Genomic DNA, 19,663 nt, shown 5'->3' on the forward strand with positions numbered 1-19,663 from the left:
CTAAAAAACGGTGATGATCAAGCCCTGATCTTTGGACTGGGTAAGAGTGGTCTGCTTAATTCAGACACTCTGTTCATCACCACCCCCTTTTCTGAATCATTTTGTCCACCATAAGCGTGGAAGGGTATACTCAGATGTGAGTCCCTTGCTCATTGCACCATCAGGATTCAAGCAAGCCGGGCCGACGACGGCTGAAATGCCAGAAACCGGTCCCCGGAAGCTTGTTTCCTTCCCAGTATAAGAATTGGCTTGGTAGTTTGGTTTGCCCTGTTCCCATCATGCACTGGGACAGGAACAGACTCATTTGCATGTAGCCAGGTTCTGAGCTGGGATGGTGCAGTGAGCTAAAAAACAGTGATGGATGAAGCCCTGATCTTTGGACTGGGTAAGAGTGGTCTGCTTAATTCAGACACTCTGTTCATCACCACCCCCTTTTCTGAATCATTTTGTCCACCATAAGCGTGGAAGGGTATACTCAGATGTGAGTCCCTTGCTCATTGCACCATCAGGATTCAAGCAAGCCGGGCCGAGGAAGGCTGAAATGCCAGAAACCGGTCCCCGGAAGCTTGTTTCCTTCCCAGTATAAGAATTGGCTTGGTAGTTTGGTTTGCCCTGTTCCCATCATGCACTGGGCCAGGAACAGACTAATTTGCATGTAGCCAGGTTCTGAGTTGGGATGGTGCAGTGAGCTAAAAAACGGTGATGGATCAAGCCCTGATCTTTGGACTGGGTAAGAGTGGTCTGCTTAATTCAGACACTCTGTTCATCACCACCCCCTTTTCTGAATCATTTTGTCCGCCATAAGCGTGGAAGGGTATACTAAGATGTGAGTCCCTTGCTCATTGCACCATCAGGATTCAAGCAAGCCGGGCCGATGACGGCTGAAATGCCAGAAACAGGTCCCCGGAAGCTTGTTTCCTTCCCAGTATAAGAATTGGCTTGGTAGTTTGGTTTGCCCTGTTCCCATCATGCACTTGGACAGGAACAGACTAATTTGCATGTAGCCAGGTTCTGATCTGGGATGGTGCAGTGAGCTAGAAAACGGTGATGGATCAAGCCCTGATCTTTCGACTGGGTAAGAGTGGTCTGCTTAACTCAGACACTCTGTTCATCACCACCCCCTTTTCTGAATCATTTTGTCCACCATAAGCGTGGAAGGGTATACTCAGATGTGAGTCCCTTGCTCATTGCACCATCAGGATTCAAGCAAGCCGGGCCGACGATGGCTGAAATGCCAGAAACCGGTCCCCGGAAGCTTGTTTCCTTCCCAGTATAAGAATTGGCTTGGTAGTTTGGTTTGCCCTGTTACCATCATGCACTGGGACAGGAACAGACTAATTTGCATGTAGCCAGGTTCTGAGCTGGGATGGGGCAGTGAGCTAAAAAACGGTGATGGATCAAGCCCTGATCTTTGGACTGGGTAAGAGTGGTCTGCTTAATTCAGACACTCTGTTCATCACCACCCCCTTTTCTGAATCATTTTGTCCACCATAAGCGTGGAAGGGTATACTCAGATGTGAGTCCCTTGCTCATTGCACCATCAGGATTCAAGCAAGCCGGGCCGACGACGGCTGAAATGCCAGAAACCGGACCCCGGAAGCTTGTTTCCTTCCCAGTATAAGAATTGGCTTGGTAGCTTGGTTTGCCCTGTTCCCATCATGCACTGGGACAGGAACAGAATAATTTGCATGTAGCCAGGTTCTGAGCTGGGATGGTGCAGTGAGCTAAAAAACAGTGATGGATCAAGCCCTGATCTTTGGACTGGGTAAGAGTGGTCTGCTTAATTCAGACACTCTGTTCATCACCACCCCCTTTTCTGAATCATTTTGTCCACCATAAGCGTGGAAGGGTATACTCAGATGTGAGTCCCTTGCTCATTGCACCATCAGGATTCAAGCAAGCCGGGCCGACGACGGCTGAAATGCCAGAAACCGGTCCCCGGAAGCTTGTTTCCTTCCCAGTATAAGAATTGGCTTGGTAGTTTGGTTTGCCCTGTTCACATCATGCACTGGGACAGGAACAGACTAATTTGCATGTAGCCAGGTTCTGAGCTGGGATGGTGCAGTGAGCTAAAAAACGGTGATGGATCAAGCCCTGATCTTTGGACTGGGTAAGAGTGGTCTGCTTAATTCAGACACTCTGTTCATCACCACCCCCTTTTCTGAATCATTTTGTCCACCATAAGCGTGGAAGGGTATACTCAGATGTGAGTCCCTTGCTCATTGCACCATCAGGATTCAAGCAAGCCGGGCCGACGATGGCTGAAATGCCAGAAACCGGTCCCCGGAAGCTTGTTTCCTTCCCAGTATAAGAATTGGCTTGGTAGTTTGGTTTGCCCTGTTCCCATCATGCACTGGGACAGGAACAGACTAATTTGCATGTAGCCAGGTTCTGAGCTGGGATGGTGCAGTGAGCTAAAAAACGGTGATGGATCAAGCCCTGATCTTTGGACTGGGTAAGAGTGGTCTGCTTAATTTAGACACTCTGTTCATCACCACCCCCTTTTCTGAATCATTTTGTCCACCATAAACGTGGAAGGGTATACTCAGATGTGAGTCCCTTGCTCATTGCACCATCAGGATTCAAGCAAGCCGGGCCGACGACGGCTGAAATGCCAGAAACCGGACCCCGGAAGCTTGTTTCCTTCCCAGTATAAGAATTGGCTTGGTAGTTTGGTTTGCCCTGTTCCCATCATGCACTGGGACAGGAACAGAATAATTTGCATGTAGCCAGGTTCTGAGCTGGGATGGTGCAGTGAGCTAAAAAACAGTGATGGATCAAGCCCTGATCTTTGGACTGGGTAAGAGTGGTCTGCTTAATTCAGACACTGTGTTCATCACCACTCCCTTTTCTGAATCATTTTGTCCACCATAAGTGTGGAAGGGTATACTCAGATGTGAGTCCCTTGCTCATTGCACCATCAGGATTCAAGCAAGCCGGGCCGACGACGGCTGAAATGCCAGAAACCGGTCCCCGGAAGCTTGTTTCCTTCCCAGTATAAGAATTGGCTTGGTAGTTTGGTTTGCCCTGTTCCCATCATGCACTGGGACAGGAACAGACTCATTTGCATGTAGCCAGGTTCTGAGCTGGGATGGTGCAGTGAGCTAAAAAACGGTGATGGATCAAGCCCTGATCTTTGACTGGGTAAGAGTGGTCTGCTTAATTCAGACACTCTGTTCATCACCACCCCCTTTTCTGAATCATTTTGTCCACCATAAGCGTGGAAGGGTATGCTCAGATGTGAGTCCCTTGCTCATTGCACCATCAGGATTCAAGCAAGCCGGGCCGATGACGGCTGACATGCCAGAAACCGGTCCCCGGAAGCTTGTTTCCTTCCCAGTATGAGAATTGGCTTGGTAGTTTGGTTTGCCCTGTTCCCATCATGCACTTGGACAGGAACAGACTAATTTGCATGTAGCCAGGTTCTGAGCTGGGATGGTGCAGTGAGCTAAAAAACGGTGATGGATCAAGCCCTGATCTTTCGACTGGGTAAGAGTGGTCTGCTTAATTCAGACACTCTGTTCATCACCACCCCCTTTTCTGAATCATTTTGTCCACCATAAGCGTGGAAGGATATACTCAGATGTGAGTCCCTTGCTCATTGCACCATCAGGATTCAAGCAAGCCGGGCCGACGACGGCTGAAATGCCAGAAACCGGTCCCCGGAAGCTTGTTTCCTTCCCAGTATAAAAATTGGCTTGGTAGTTTGGTTTGCCCTGTTCACATCATGCACTGGGACAGGAACATACTAATCTGCATGTAGCCAGGTTCTGAGCTGGGATGGTGCAGTGAGCTAAAAAACGGTGATGGATCAAGCCCTGATCTTTGCACTGGGTAAGAGTGGTCTGCTTAATTCAGACACTCTGTTCATCACCACCCCCTTTTCTGAATCATTTTGTCCACCATAAGCGTGGAAGGGTATACTCAGATGTGAGTCCCTTGCTCATTGCACCATCAGGATTCAAGCAAGCCGGGCCGACGACGGCTGAAATGCCAGAAACCGGTCCCCGGAAGCTTGTTTCCTTCCCAGTATAAGAATTGGCTTGGTAGTTTGGTTTGCCCTGTTCCCATCATGCACTGGTACAGGAACAGACTAATTTGCATGTAGCCAGGTTCTGAGCTGGGATGGTGCAGTGAGCTAAAAAACGGTGATGATCAAGCCCTGATCTTTGGACTGGGTAAGAGTGGTCTGCTTAATTCAGACACTCTGTTCATCACCACCCACTTTTCTGAATCATTTTGTCCACCATAAGCGTGGAAGGGTATACTCAGATGTGAGTCCCTTGCTCATTGCACCATCAGGATTCAAGCAAGTCGGGCCGACGACGGCTGAAATGCCAGAAACCGGTCCCCGGAAGCTTGTTTCCTTCCCAGTATAAGAATTGGCTTGGTAGTTTGGTTTGCCCTGTTCCCATCATGCACTGGGACAGGAACAGACTCATTTGCATGTAGCCAGGTTCCGAGCTGGGATGGTGCAGTGAGCTAAAAACAGTGATGGATCAAGCCCTGATCTTTGGACTGGGTAAGAGTGGTCTGCTTAATTCAGACACTCTGTTCATCACCACCCCCTTTTCTGAATCATTTTGTCCACCATAAGCGTGGAAGGGTATACTAAGATGTGAGTCCCTTGCTCATTGCACAATCAGGATTCAAGCAAGCCGGGCCGAGGACGGCTGAAATGCCAGAAACCGGTCCCCGGAAGCTTGTTTCCTTCCCAGTATAAGAATTGGCTTGGTAGTTTGGTTTGCCCTGTTCCCATCATGCACTGGGCCAGGAACAGACTAATTTGCATGTAGCCAGGTTCTGAGCTGGGATGGTGCAGTGAGCTAAAAAACGGTGATGGATCAAGCCCTGATCTTTGGACTGGGTAAGAGTGGTCTGCTTAATTCAGACACTCTGTTCATCACCACCCCCTTTTCTGAATCATTTTGTCCACCATAAGCGTGGAAGGGTATACTAAGATGTGAGTCCCTTGCTCATTGCACCATCAGGATTCAAGCAAGCCGGGCCGATGACGGCTGAAATGCCAGAAACAGGTCCCCGGAAGCTTGTTTCCTTCCCAGTATAAGAATTGGCTTGGTAGTTTGGTTTGCCCTGTTCCCATCATGCACTTGGACAGGAACAGACTAATTTGCATGTAGCCAGGTTCTGAGCTGGGATGGTGCAGTGAGCTAAAAAACGGTGATGGATCAAGCCCTGATCTTTCGACTGGGTAAGAGTGGTCTGCTTAACTCAGACACTCTGTTCATCACTACCCCCTTTTCTGAATCATTTTGTCCACCATAAGCGTGGAAGGGTATACTCAGATGTGAGTCCCTTGCTCATTGCACCATCAGGATTCAAGCAAGCCGGGCCGACGATGGCTGAAATGCCAGAAACCGGTCCCCGGAAGCTTGTTTCCTTCCCAGTATAAGAATTGGCTTGGTAGTTTGGTTTGCCCTGTTACCATCATGCACTGGGACAGGAACAGACTAATTTGCATGTAGCCAGGTTCTGAGCTGGGATGGTGCAGTGAGCTAAAAAACGGTGATGGATCAAGCCCTGATCTTTGGACTGGGTAAGAGTGGTCTGCTTAATTCAGACACTCTGTTCATCACCACCCCCTTTTCTGAATCATTTCGTCCACCATAAGCGTGGAAGGGTATACTCAGATGTGAGTCCCTTGCTCATTGCACGATCAGGATTCAAGCAAGCCGGGCCGACGACGGCTGAAATGCCAGAAACCGGTCCCTGGAAGCTTGTTTCCTTCCCAGTATAAGAATTGGCTTGGTAGTTTGGTTTGCCCTGTTCCCATCATGCACTGGGACAGGAACAGACTAATTTGCATGTAGCCAGGTTCTGAGCTGGGATGGTGCAGTGAGCTAAAAAACGGTGATGGATCAAGCCCTGATCTTTGGACTGGGTAAGAGTGGTCTGCTTAATTCAGACACTCTGTTCATCACCACCCCCTTTTCTGAATCATTTTGTCCACCATAAGCGTGGAAGGGTATACTCAGATGAGAGTCCCTTGCTCATTGCACCATCAGGATTCAAGCAAGCCGGGCCGACGACTGCTGAAATGCCAGAAACCGGTCCCCGGAAGCTTGTTTCCTTCCCAGTATAAAAATTGGCTTGGTAGTTTGGTTTTCCCTGTTCACATCATGCACTGGGACAGGAACAGACTAATTTGCATGTAGCCAGGTTCTGAGCTGGGATGGTGCAGTGAGCTAAAAAACGGTGATGGATCAAGCCCTGATCTTTGGACTGGGTAAGAGTGGTCTGCTTAATTCAGACACTCTGTTCATCACCACCCCCTTTTCTGAATCATTTTGTCCACCATAAGCGTGGAAGGGTATACTCAGATGTGAGTCCCTTGCTCATTGCACCATCAGGATTCAAGCAAGCCGGGCCGACGACGGCTGAAATGCCAGAAACCGGACCCCGGAAGCTTGTTTCCTTCCCAGTATAAGAATTGGCTTGGTAGCTTGGTTTGCCCTGTTCCCATCATGCACTGGGACAGGAACAGAATAATTTGCATGTAGCCAGGTTCTGAGCTGGGATGGTGCAGTGAGCTAAAAAACAGTGATGGATCAAGCCCTGATCTTTGGACTGGGTAAGAGTGGTCTGCTTAATTCAGACACTCTGTTCATCACCACCCCCTTTTCTGAATCATTTTGTCCACCATAAGCGTGGAAGGGTATACTCAGATGTGAGTCCCTTGCTCATTGCACCATCAGGATTCAAGCAAGCCGGGCCGACGACGGCTGAAATGCCAGAAACCGGTCCCCGGAAGCTTGTTTCCTTCCCAGTATAAGAATTGGCTTGGTAGTTTGGTTTGCCCTGTTCACATCATGCACTGGGACAGGAACAGACTAATTTGCATGTAGCCAGGTTCTGAGCTGGGATGGTGCAGTGAGCTAAAAAACGGTGATGGATCAAGCCCTGATCTTTGGACTGGGTAAGAGTGGTCTGCTTAATTCAGACACTCTGTTCATCACCACCCCCTTTTCTGAATCATTTTGTCCACCATAAGCGTGGAAGGGTATACTCAGATGTGAGTCCCTTGCTCATTGCACCATCAGGATTCAAGCAAGCCGGGCCGACGATGGCTGAAATGCCAGAAACCGGTCCCCGGAAGCTTGTTTCCTTCCCAGTATAAGAATTGGCTTGGTAGTTTGGTTTGCCCTGTTCCCATCATGCACTGGGACAGGAACAGACTAATTTGCATGTAGCCAGGTTCTGAGCTGGGATGGTGCAGTGAGCTAAAAAACGGTGATGGATCAAGCCCTGATCTTTGGACTGGGTAAGAGTGGTCTGCTTAATTTAGACACTCTGTTCATCACCACCCCCTTTTCTGAATCATTTTGTCCACCATAAACGTGGAAGGGTATACTCAGATGTGAGTCCCTTGCTCATTGCACCATCAGGATTCAAGCAAGCCGGGCCGACGACGGCTGAAATGCCAGAAACCGGACCCCGGAAGCTTGTTTCCTTCCCAGTATAAGAATTGGCTTGGTAGTTTGGTTTGCCCTGTTCCCATCATGCACTGGGACAGGAACAGAATAATTTGCATGTAGCCAGGTTCTGAGCTGGGATGGTGCAGTGAGCTAAAAAACAGTGATGGATCAAGCCCTGATCTTTGGACTGGGTAAGAGTGGTCTGCTTAATTCAGACACTGTGTTCATCACCACTCCCTTTTCTGAATCATTTTGTCCACCATAAGTGTGGAAGGGTATACTCAGATGTGAGTCCCTTGCTCATTGCACCATCAGGATTCAAGCAAGCCGGGCCGACGACGGCTGAAATGCCAGAAACCGGTCCCCGGAAGCTTGTTTCCTTCCCAGTATAAGAATTGGCTTGGTAGTTTGGTTTGCCCTGTTCCCATCATGCACTGGGACAGGAACAGACTCATTTGCATGTAGCCAGGTTCTGAGCTGGGATGGTGCAGTGAGCTAAAAAACGGTGATGGATCAAGCCCTGATCTTTGACTGGGTAAGAGTGGTCTGCTTAATTCAGACACTCTGTTCATCACCACCCCCTTTTCTGAATCATTTTGTCCACCATAAGCGTGGAAGGGTATGCTCAGATGTGAGTCCCTTGCTCATTGCACCATCAGGATTCAAGCAAGCCGGGCCGATGACGGCTGACATGCCAGAAACCGGTCCCCGGAAGCTTGTTTCCTTCCCAGTATGAGAATTGGCTTGGTAGTTTGGTTTGCCCTGTTCCCATCATGCACTTGGACAGGAACAGACTAATTTGCATGTAGCCAGGTTCTGAGCTGGGATGGTGCAGTGAGCTAAAAAACGGTGATGGATCAAGCCCTGATCTTTCGACTGGGTAAGAGTGGTCTGCTTAATTCAGACACTCTGTTCATCACCACCCCCTTTTCTGAATCATTTTGTCCACCATAAGCGTGGAAGGATATACTCAGATGTGAGTCCCTTGCTCATTGCACCATCAGGATTCAAGCAAGCCGGGCCGACGACGGCTGAAATGCCAGAAACCGGTCCCCGGAAGCTTGTTTCCTTCCCAGTATAAAAATTGGCTTGGTAGTTTGGTTTGCCCTGTTCACATCATGCACTGGGACAGGAACATACTAATCTGCATGTAGCCAGGTTCTGAGCTGGGATGGTGCAGTGAGCTAAAAAACGGTGATGGATCAAGCCCTGATCTTTGCACTGGGTAAGAGTGGTCTGCTTAATTCAGACACTCTGTTCATCACCACCCCCTTTTCTGAATCATTTTGTCCACCATAAGCGTGGAAGGGTATACTCAGATGTGAGTCCCTTGCTCATTGCACCATCAGGATTCAAGCAAGCCGGGCCGACGACGGCTGAAATGCCAGAAACCGGTCCCCGGAAGCTTGTTTCCTTCCCAGTATAAGAATTGGCTTGGTAGTTTGGTTTGCCCTGTTCCCATCATGCACTGGTACAGGAACAGACTAATTTGCATGTAGCCAGGTTCTGAGCTGGGATGGTGCAGTGAGCTAAAAAACGGTGATGATCAAGCCCTGATCTTTGGACTGGGTAAGAGTGGTCTGCTTAATTCAGACACTCTGTTCATCACCACCCACTTTTCTGAATCATTTTGTCCACCATAAGCGTGGAAGGGTATACTCAGATGTGAGTCCCTTGCTCATTGCACCATCAGGATTCAAGCAAGCCGGGCCGACGACGGCTGAAATGCCAGAAACCGGTCCCCGGAAGCTTGTTTCCTTCCCAGTATAAGAATTGGCTTGGTAGTTTGGTTTGCCCTGTTCCCATCATGCACTGGGACAGGAACAGACTCATTTGCATGTAGCCAGGTTCCGAGCTGGGATGGTGCAGTGAGCTAAAAACAGTGATGGATCAAGCCCTGATCTTTGGACTGGGTAAGAGTGGTCTGCTTAATTCAGACACTCTGTTCATCACCACCCCCTTTTCTGAATCATTTTGTCCACCATAAGCGTGGAAGGGTATACTAAGATGTGAGTCCCTTGCTCATTGCACAATCAGGATTCAAGCAAGCCGGGCCGAGGACGGCTGAAATGCCAGAAACCGGTCCCCGGAAGCTTGTTTCCTTCCCAGTATAAGAATTGGCTTGGTAGTTTGGTTTGCCCTGTTCCCATCATGCACTGGGCCAGGAACAGACTAATTTGCATGTAGCCAGGTTCTGAGCTGGGATGGTGCAGTGAGCTAAAAAACGGTGATGGATCAAGCCCTGATCTTTGGACTGGGTAAGAGTGGTCTGCTTAATTCAGACACTCTGTTCATCACCACCCCCTTTTCTGAATCATTTTGTCCACCATAAGCGTGGAAGGGTATACTAAGATGTGAGTCCCTTGCTCATTGCACCATCAGGATTCAAGCAAGCCGGGCCGATGACGGCTGAAATGCCAGAAACAGGTCCCCGGAAGCTTGTTTCCTTCCCAGTATAAGAATTGGCTTGGTAGTTTGGTTTGCCCTGTTCCCATCATGCACTTGGACAGGAACAGACTAATTTGCATGTAGCCAGGTTCTGAGCTGGGATGGTGCAGTGAGCTAAAAAACGGTGATGGATCAAGCCCTGATGGGGGCGTGGCTAAGGCGCCGATGTAGGTGGAAGCGGGACTCCGGAGCTCCTCCGTGCCCGCCTCGCACCACCACATATCCTGCGCCCCGACGGACTCCCCGACCCCTCAACAGTGCCCAGGTGGACATCAGGGGCACGCGGGGAGACTCTGGAGGACGGGGGGCCCCTGTAGCTGCCCCCGCCGGACTTTTGGCGGCGAGCGCGGCACACGGGGATGCGAGCGCCCAAAATGGCGGCCGCCGTCCTGCTGTGACGCGCCTGGCGGCGGAGCCCGGGAGAGGAGGAGAAGCCCTCTGGCGCTGTGTTGGCGGGCCGCTGGCCAGACGAGACCCCCCGGGAGCGAGCGGAGGTGAGGGGTAGAGGCTGGCACCCTCGCGGGCGGACTCAGAGGACGGGGGACGATCGGCCTGCCTGACTTCAAAATGGCGCCGACAGAGTCCCGGTGATCGCCTTGGCAGCCGGCTGTGGACCCACTGGACCCGCGCAGAGCACTGGGTCAGCGAGGGGCACCTGACCCGCCCCCCTGGCGGTGACTTAGACGAGGAGCCTGCACCACAGGTGGTTTGGGGGCACACGAGTGTGGAAGTCGACGAGGAGAGCGGGGGATAAGGACTGGCTTGTCCTTGAAGGCGGGAAGAGGCGCATATCTGGTCCTGGCGGCCGTTTGCTGGGCCGCGGTGGCCGCGGAGAGTGCTGGGCCTGCGGAGAGCACCTGTCCTGCCCTCCTGGCGGTGGCATAGCCAGGGAGCCTGCGCCACAGGTGGTAGGTGGCACAGGAGCGAAGAGGGCGACGAGGGAAATTCGGGATGTGATGCTGGCTCCCCACCCACATGAGGCGCTGAACTTACAGACGGGAGGAAGCGCCTAACTGGCCGGGGTCACCCGATTACAGCGGGGCACATCGGGACTGGTGCTCAGTGGCGCACACCCTGCCGGAGCCTTCTAGGTGCCCAGACCTGGGGCGCTGGTGAAGCGGGACCTGGCCTCTGGTCGGCTCCACGGACTGGACCCCACAGGGCGCGGGCCCAGAGAGCAAGGGAGTCGGCGGACCTGAGACGGACAAAGAGCGGGAGTGTCGGCGGCCGCTGCAGAGCCATCGGACGAGCGCTGCCCGCGAAGATGGTACGAGGCAACAGGAAGAAGGGCTTCGAGGCCCTGAAGCTGGACGACCCGGGACACCCTGTCGATGACGTCCCACCAGGGGGGGGAGCCGGGAGCTCGTCCCACCCGCGAGACCCCTCCCTGGGAGACATAATGCAGGCGATTGTGGCATCGCGGGAGGCTCTTGAGAAGCGCATAGACACCATTGGGTCGGACCTGACCCTACTGAAGGACGACCACAGGAAGCTGAAGGAGCGGGTGGCGACCTCTGAGGTTACCCTGAAAAGTCTCCCAGGGGACGTGGTGGAGCTGAAAAAGTCACTGGCGGATATGGCGCAGAAGGTACGGGTGCTAGAGCTCCGAGCGGAGGACAGTGAAGGGCGCTCTCGGCGCAATAACCTCCGCCTCGTTGGGGTCCCTGAAAACACAGAGGGGCGGGACGCGGTCACCTACCTGGAGGGCTGGCTGCGATCTGAGGTGGCCCCGGAGGGGCTCTCGCCGTTCTTTGCCATTGAACGGGCACACAGGGTCCCTGCGCGTCCCCCCAAACCGGGGGCGCCTCCGCGCCCGATTGTACTGCGCCTCCTGCACTTCAGGGACAGAGACCATATACTGCGGAAGGTGAGAGACGTCCCGGACCTGAGAATCGACAACGGCAGGGTCATGATTTTTCCGGACTTCACCAGGGATGTGCAGAAGCAACGAGCCTCCTTCCTGGCGGTCAAGCGGAAATTGAGATCGCTGCAACTGCCCTATGCTATGCTGTTCCCGGCGCGACTGCGGGTGGTCGATGGAGAACGCACACACTTTTTCACAACGCCACAGGAGGCCTGGAGCTGGTTGGACGCGAGGGGGGAGCCGGGCACGGCCCACACACCACGGACCCCTCCCAGGAGACACTCCACGGAAACGGCACCGGCGCGACGTTCTGGCTCCCCTTCGGGCTGGCAGCAGGAACGAGCCAAGGCGGTGCAGGCAGTGGCGGCCATCAGCCAGGGGGACGCCAGCCCCTCCAGCAGCACGTCGGAGCAGTCGAAGGCCAGTGCTCCCAGCCCTGGCTCCAGCAGTGGGCACGAGCTGTCAGAGACAGACATGCCGGTGGTGACTCCCCAGACAGCGGATGGTATCCTTGGCTGAGGCGGCTCGTGGAAGACCGGCCACATAAGTAAGGTACTGGGGCGTGCAGGCGGGGGGGGCGCTTCCGGACGCTATGCAGTGAGTTGCGGGTGCCCCCCGGGACTTCTTACTGTGACCTTGGGGACGGGGAGAGTCGGGGGACCTCTCCTGTTTGTTGTTAGGGGTGTTGGGGCGGGGGCGGGGGGCTTCGGGCCCGTACGGAGCCGGCATCGCTGCCTCTCCAGTCCTATTTTGTAGTGACACGCTTTCGGATACTTGAGTTTGGATGGGGTTTCCACGTTGGTTGTCTGTCCGGGGGTGTGGGTGTTGGGGTAGTTTGATTATGCAAGTTGGGGGGGGGACAAGGGTGGGACCTAGGCGTGCCGGGGGGGTTGCTGAGAGGGCGAACGGGGCTTGGTGGACACTACCATGGGATCCGACCTAGGCTACAAATGTCTCACATGGAACGTAAGGGGGATGCACTCGATGCATAGACGCCATAAGATCCACTCCCATCTGGTCAGGCGGGGCATACACATAGCCTTCCTTCAGGAAACTCATCTGCTGGACAAGGAAGGGAGGGCACTGCAGAGGCGCTGGAGGGGGCAGGTCTTTCACACCGGTTACTCTGCTTATGCTAGGGGGGTGGCCATCTGGATACGGGCGGGGGTCCCCTTTCAGTGCACACAACAGGTAATTGACCCGGAGGGGAGATTTATAATGGTGAGAGGCAAGCTGGACGGGAGGGACCTTAACCTGGGATGCTTGTACGCCCCGAATGTGGACCAAACTGCATTCCTCTCCCTACTGTCCAATAAACTAGCCCAGTTCCTAGTGGAGCCCCTGCTCCTGGGCGGCGACTTTAACAGTGTGGCCGACGTCGCCCTGGATAGATCCCATCCCCCCCTTCCGAACGCACCAGCTGGTAGACTCGCACTCGCGCGCTCAGCCTGGCAACGACAGTGGGGACTGGTTGACTCCTGGAGGACTAACCACCCGTCGGACAGGGACTACTCATTCTTCTCCGCCCTCCACGAGTTACATGTCCGTATTGATGCCTTCCTGTGTTCACAGGACGTGCACGCGGAAGTGTGCCACAGCGAGTACCTCACGCGCTCGATCTCTGACCACAACCCGCTTCTCGTGCGGCTGCGCTGGTCGCAGATCCGCCCGAGAATACCGGCTTGGAAACTCCGCCCTGAGGCACTGGAAGATCAGCTCTTCCGTACCACGATCGCCTCGGGCATCGAGGCGTATTTCCAAACTAACGCGGGCACGGCGGGCTCGGCCACGACGGAATGGGACGCCTTCAAATCCGTACTACGGGGCCAGTGCATTGCGACGTCATCGGGGGTGCGGAGAACACTACTGGTAGAAATTGAGAAAGAGGACGAGACCCTGCGGAGGCTGGAGAGAGAGAGGCCTGAACGGCCGGACATTCACGAGGCCCTGTTGGGGGCGCGGGAGGCGGTGGCGGCAACGGTGGAGCGCCTCCGATGCTTTGATTACAAGGCCTACCTCACGCGGGCGCACTCGGAACGCGACAAATCGGGGGCTCTACTGGCCTGGCTGGCCAACCCGGCCCGCCGGAGCTCGGTCATCCTTGAGCTCAGAGACCACGCGGGGGCGGCGAGATTTGATCAGCAGGGGATCAACGCGCTGTTTTACGACTACTATACAGAGCTCTACCGCAGCAGGGTCCTCCCTTCGGTGGAGGAGTTCCAGACCTTTACGGAGGGTCTTGACCTGCCGGAAATGGAAGAGGAGGACGCAAAACGACTCGGGGACAAGATCGAGGAGAGAGAGGTGCGGGTCGCCATCAAGAGCATGGCGAGAAACAAGACACCGGGCACCGATGGATTCCCTACAGAATTCTATCTTACCTACGTAGATCTCCTAGCGCCCCGGCTGACGTGGCTGTACAACGAGGCGAGGCGACTGGGCTGTCTCCCTGCGACCACGAGGGAGGCGCTGATTGTCCCCCTACTGAAGCCGGGTAAGCAGCCATGGGACAGATCGGCGTACCGCCCCTTGTCCATGCTCAACCTGGATTACAAGATCCTGAGCAAGGTCTTGGCGACGCGTTTGCTCCCCCACATGCCCATGCTGGTACATGCGGACCAGTCGGGTTTCATCCCGGCCCGCAACACGGCGCTTAATGTGAGACGACTCCTGCATATCCTAGAGGCCGACACATACGACGGCGACGAGGCAGTGGTGTTTGCTGTCGACATGGAGAAAGCCTTCGACAGCCTGGAATGGCCTTATCTCTTCCATGTGCTACGAGCTCTGGGCCTTGGCGAAGGCTTCGTCGATTGGACGAGGCTGCTCTATACAAACGCGACGGCAAGAGTCAGAACAGGGAGGGTCATCTCTGAGATGTGTGGGGTGGGCAGGGGCACCCGTCAGGGATGCCCTCTTTCCCCCTTGCTGTTTGCCCTGGCTGTCGAGCCCCTCGCGGCGCGGGCCCGGCTGGGCCGGGCATATCAGGGCCTGGACGTCTATGGCCAAATACACCACATCGCATTATACGCTGATGACCTACTGATGTTCCTGGCGGACTCGGCAGACTCCCTGCGTGGGGCTAAGACTCTCCTGAAATCGCTGAGTAAGGTCTCCGGCCTTCGAGTGAACTGGGCGAAATCTCACCTATTCCCGGCCCGCCCACGGGGAACATGTCCGCTGACTACGGAAGGCGTGACTTGGGAAGAGAGGAGCCTACGATATCTTGGCACCTCGATCTTTCATGACAGTGCCGATATCCTGGAAGGGAATATCGGTACGGCGATCAGGCACGCTAAAGGGAACTTCGACTTTTGGGGCACGCTCCCGTTGTCGCTCATGGGGAGGGTGGCGCTCCTCAAGATGGTGACCCTGCCGCGGCTGCTTTACTTCTTCGGGACCCTCCCGATCTGGATCCCGGCGAGCTACTTTCGACGGCTGCGATCGATGGTCATCGGCTTTCTGTGGGGGGCGGGCAGGCGTAGGGTGGCCCTTGCCACACTTCTCCGCCCTCGGGCGGACGGAGGTCTAGCTGTCCCGGACTACGAGCTCTACTACTTGGCGGCACAGCTGCAGTGGCTGACGCAGTGGGTGGCGCGGGCTAGGAGAGAGGCGGACGGGTCGGGGGAGCCGGCGGGTCCGGTCCAAGTGTTGTCCCGGATTGTCCTGGGACTTCCGATGGGGGATTTCCACCTCACGCAGGAGTTTGCAACGGCCCGAAAATGCTGGAACAGATACCGCCGGAGGTGCGGTGTCACGGTCCCGTACGCACCTGAGATCCCACTTAGACTCTGCGAGACATTGCCGCACGGGGGCTCGTGGCACGGGCTGGCCGGTTGGGATCAGCGGGGGCTCTCCTCCATGGGCGACCTGTACGAAAACGGGGTGATGTTGCCCTTCGATCTCCTGCAGGAGCGCTTTGAGCTGGCGGGGGGGGACTTCCTCCTACATGCGGCGTTAACGGCGGCGATTCGCAAGCACTGGGGGGCGGGCATGTCGGAGCCGACGCTGTCGCTGGGCTGCCAGTACGTCGTGATGATGACGGGGACGGTCAGGGCGGTCACGTGCCTATCTCGACGCATGCTCTCGGAATCCATCGCTCCACTGTTGGCCTTGAAGGCGAAATGGGAGGCCGATCTGGGGACTGAGATCCCCGAGGAGGCCTGGAATGGCATACTGGAGGGGGCCCGGAATGGCACGCGCAACGCGAGATTCCAGCTGGTGCACTTCTATGTCCTACATAGGGCTTACCTGACCCCTGACAAACTACATAAGTACTTCCCGGCCCACCCGGCGTCCTGTCCGCGCTGCCCGGCGGATCCCGCAGACTTCCAACACATGTTCTGGTCCTGTCCTGAGCTGGGGCCCTTTTGGGAGGAAGTAGTGGAGGTCCTGAGGGAGGTGACGGAGAGGGACCTGCAACTCACCATGGCACATTGCATACTACACTGGTTCCCACACACATCAAAGAATAAAGTCACTAGCAAGTTCCTGGACTTGGGGCTTCTCCTGGCGAAGCGGGCCATTACGTCCCAGTGGAAGGCGTCCCGGGGCCCCGTAGTAGAGCGCTGGAAGGCTGAGCTGCTTAAATGGGCCAGATGTGAGGGTGAACTTCGCCTGCGCGCGGCGCTTAGGTTAGACAATGACATGGCACTGGAGAGAGCCAGGGCGTGGGAGGGGCTGGTCCTTGATCTCACGCTCCTGGATGTGGAGGAGGGGGACTCCCCGGTGCATAGCCCGGCGCCTGCGGGACACCCGCCTGACGGGGGGACAGTATAAGCCCGCGCTGCTATTTCGCTACCCTTGCGTCCCATTGTGATGATTTACGAATGATTGCTGATAAATCCTGGGGCCTTGTTTCGGAGCTGATCTTGGTGAAGGGGTTGAGAGCTCGGTTAGGTGATACTCTGGCACGCCTGGGGGGGTGGGGGGACTGGGCAGGGGTGGGGAGCAGCTGGGGGGGGATCCTAGACGTGGGTGGCGGGGTAGGAATGGTTGAGGGGGTTACGGGGAAGGGGAGGGGGTTTTGTTCACGAAGGGTGTACGGGGACTCCTGGCTCACACTGGTCTTGGGACATGGAAGAGGGAGTGTTAGGACCCAAAAGCAGCTAGGCCATTTCCCACCCACTTGGTGGCTACAGCCATGTACAGTACGATCCAGCGCAGTATCTTTGTACCTATGACTTTGCCGCTCGACCTCCGGGGTGCGAGCTGAATGGCTGTGTGATACTGGGGTGAGGGAGCGGCGCTTTCACTGAGCACCAAGGGGAATGGCTTAAATTTACTGTCTGCATTTCTGATCTTGCTGCAATAAAAAGATATTTACAAAAAAAAAATGGATCAAGCCCTGATCTTTCGACTGGGTAAGAGTGGTCTGCTTAACTCAGACACTCTGTTCATCACTACCCCCTTTTCTGAATCATTTTGTCCACCATAAGCGTGGAAGGGTATACTCAGATGTGAGTCCCTTGCTCATTGCACCATCAGGATTCAAGCAAGCCGGGCCGACGATGGCTGAAATGCCAGAAACCGGTCCCCGGAAGCTTGTTTCCTTCCCAGTATAAGAATTGGCTTGGTAGTTTGGTTTGCCCTGTTACCATCATGCACTGGGACAGGAACAGACTAATTTGCATGTAGCCAGGTTCTGAGCTGGGATGGTGCAGTGAGCTAAAAAACGGTGATGGATCAAGCCCTGATCTTTGGACTGGGTAAGAGTGGTCTGCTTAATTCAGACACTCTGTTCATCACCACCCCCTTTTCTGAATCATTTCGTCCACCATAAGCGTGGAAGGGTATACTCAGATGTGAGTCCCTTGCTCATTGCACGATCAGGATTCAAGCAAGCCGGGCCGACGACGGCTGAAATGCCAGAAACCGGTCCCTGGAAGCTTGTTTCCTTCCCAGTATAAGAATTGGCTTGGTAGTTTGGTTTGCCCTGTTCCCATCATGCACTGGGACAGGAACAGACTAATTTGCATGTAGCCAGGTTCTGAGCTGGGATGGTGCAGTGAGCTAAAAAACGGCGATGGATCAAGCCCTGATCTTTGGACTGGGTAAGAGTGGTCTGCTTAATTCAGACACTCTGTTCATCACCACCCCCTTTTCTGAATCATTTTGTCCACCATAGGCGTGGAAGGGTATACTCAGATGTGAGTCCCTTGCTCATTGCACCATCAGGATTCAAGCAAGCCGGGCCGATGACGGCTGAAATGCCAGAAACCGGTCCCCGGAAGCTTGTTTCCTTCCCAGTATAAGAATTGGCTTGGTAGTTTGATTTGCCCTGTTCCCATCATGCACTGGGACAGGAACAGACTAATTTGCATGTAGCCAGGTTCTGAGCTGGGATGGTGCAGTGAGCTAAAAAACGGTGATGGATCAAGCCCTGATCTTTGGACTGGGTAAGAGTGGTCTGCTTAATTCAGACACTCTGTTCATCACCACCCCCTTTTCTGAATCATTTTGTCCACCATAAGCGTGGAAGGGTATACTCAGATGTGAGTCCCTTGCTCATTGCACCATCAGGATTCAAGCAAGCCGGGCCGACGACGGCTAAAATGCCAGAAACCGGTCCCCGGAAGCTTGTTTCCTTCCCAGTATAAAAATTGGCTTGGTAGTTTGGTTTGCCCTGTTCCCATCATGCACTGGGACAGGAACAGACTAATTTGCATGTAGCCAGGTTCTGAGCTGGGATGGTGCAGCGAGCTAAAAAAACGGTGATGGATCAAGCCCTGATCTTTGGACTGGGTAAGAGTGGTCTGCTTAATTCAGACACTCTGTTCATCACCACCCACTTTTCTGAATCATTTTGTCCACCATAAGCGTGGAAGGGTATACTCAGATGTGAGTCCCTTGCTCATTGCACCATCAGGATTCAAGCAAGCCGGGCCGACGACGGCTGAAATGCCAGAAACCGGTCCCCGGAAGCTTGTTTCCTTCCCAGTATAAGAATTGGCTTGGTAGTTTGGTTTGCCCTGTTCCCATCATGCACTGGGACAGGAACAGACTCATTTGCATGTAGCCAGGTTCTGAGCTGGGATGGTGCAGTGAGCTAAAAAACGGTGATGGATCAAGCCCTGATCTTTGGACTGGGTTAGAGTGGTCTGCTTAATTCAGACACTCTGTTCATCACCACCCCCTTATCTGAATCATTTTGTCAACCATACGCGTGGAAGGGTATACTCAGATGAGAGTCCCTTGCTCATTGCACCATCCGGATTCAAGCAAGCCGGGCCGACGACGTCTGAAATGCCAGAAACCGGTCCCTGGAAGCTTGTTTCCTTCCCAATGTAAGAATTGGCTTGGTAGTTTGGTTTGCCCTGTTCCCATTATGCACTCGGACAGGAACAGACTAATTTGCATGTAGCCAGGTTCTGAGCTGGGATGGTGCAGTGAGCTAAAAAACGGTGATGGATCAAACCCTGATCTTTGGACTGGGTAAGAGTGGTCTGCTTAATTCAGACACTCTGTTCATCACCACCCCCTTTTCTGAATCATTTTGTCCACCATAAGCGTGGAAGGGTATACTCAGATGTGAGTCCCTTGCTCATTGCACCATCAGGATTCAAGCAAGCTGGGCCGAGGACGGCTGAAATGCCAGAAACCGGTCCCCGGAAGCTTGTTTCCTTCCCAGTATAAGAATTGGCTTGGTAGTTTGGTTTGCCCTGTTCCCATCATGCACTGGGCCAGGAACAGACTAATTTGCATGTAGCCAGGTTCTGAGCTGGGATGGTGCAGTGAGCTCAAAAACGGTGATGGATCAAGCCCTGATCTTTGGACTGGGTAAGAGTGGTCTGCTTAATTCAGACACTCTGTTCATCACCACCCCCTTTTCTGAATCATTTTGTCCACCATAAGCGTGGAAGGGTATACTCAGATGTGAGTCCCTTGCTCATTGCACCATCAGGATTCAAGCAAG

The sequence above is a fragment of the Lissotriton vulgaris genome, chromosome 1_1, assembly GCF_964263255.1.
Source record: "Lissotriton vulgaris chromosome 1_1, aLisVul1.2, whole genome shotgun sequence".
Classification (NCBI taxonomy): domain Eukaryota; kingdom Metazoa; phylum Chordata; class Amphibia; order Caudata; family Salamandridae; genus Lissotriton; species Lissotriton vulgaris.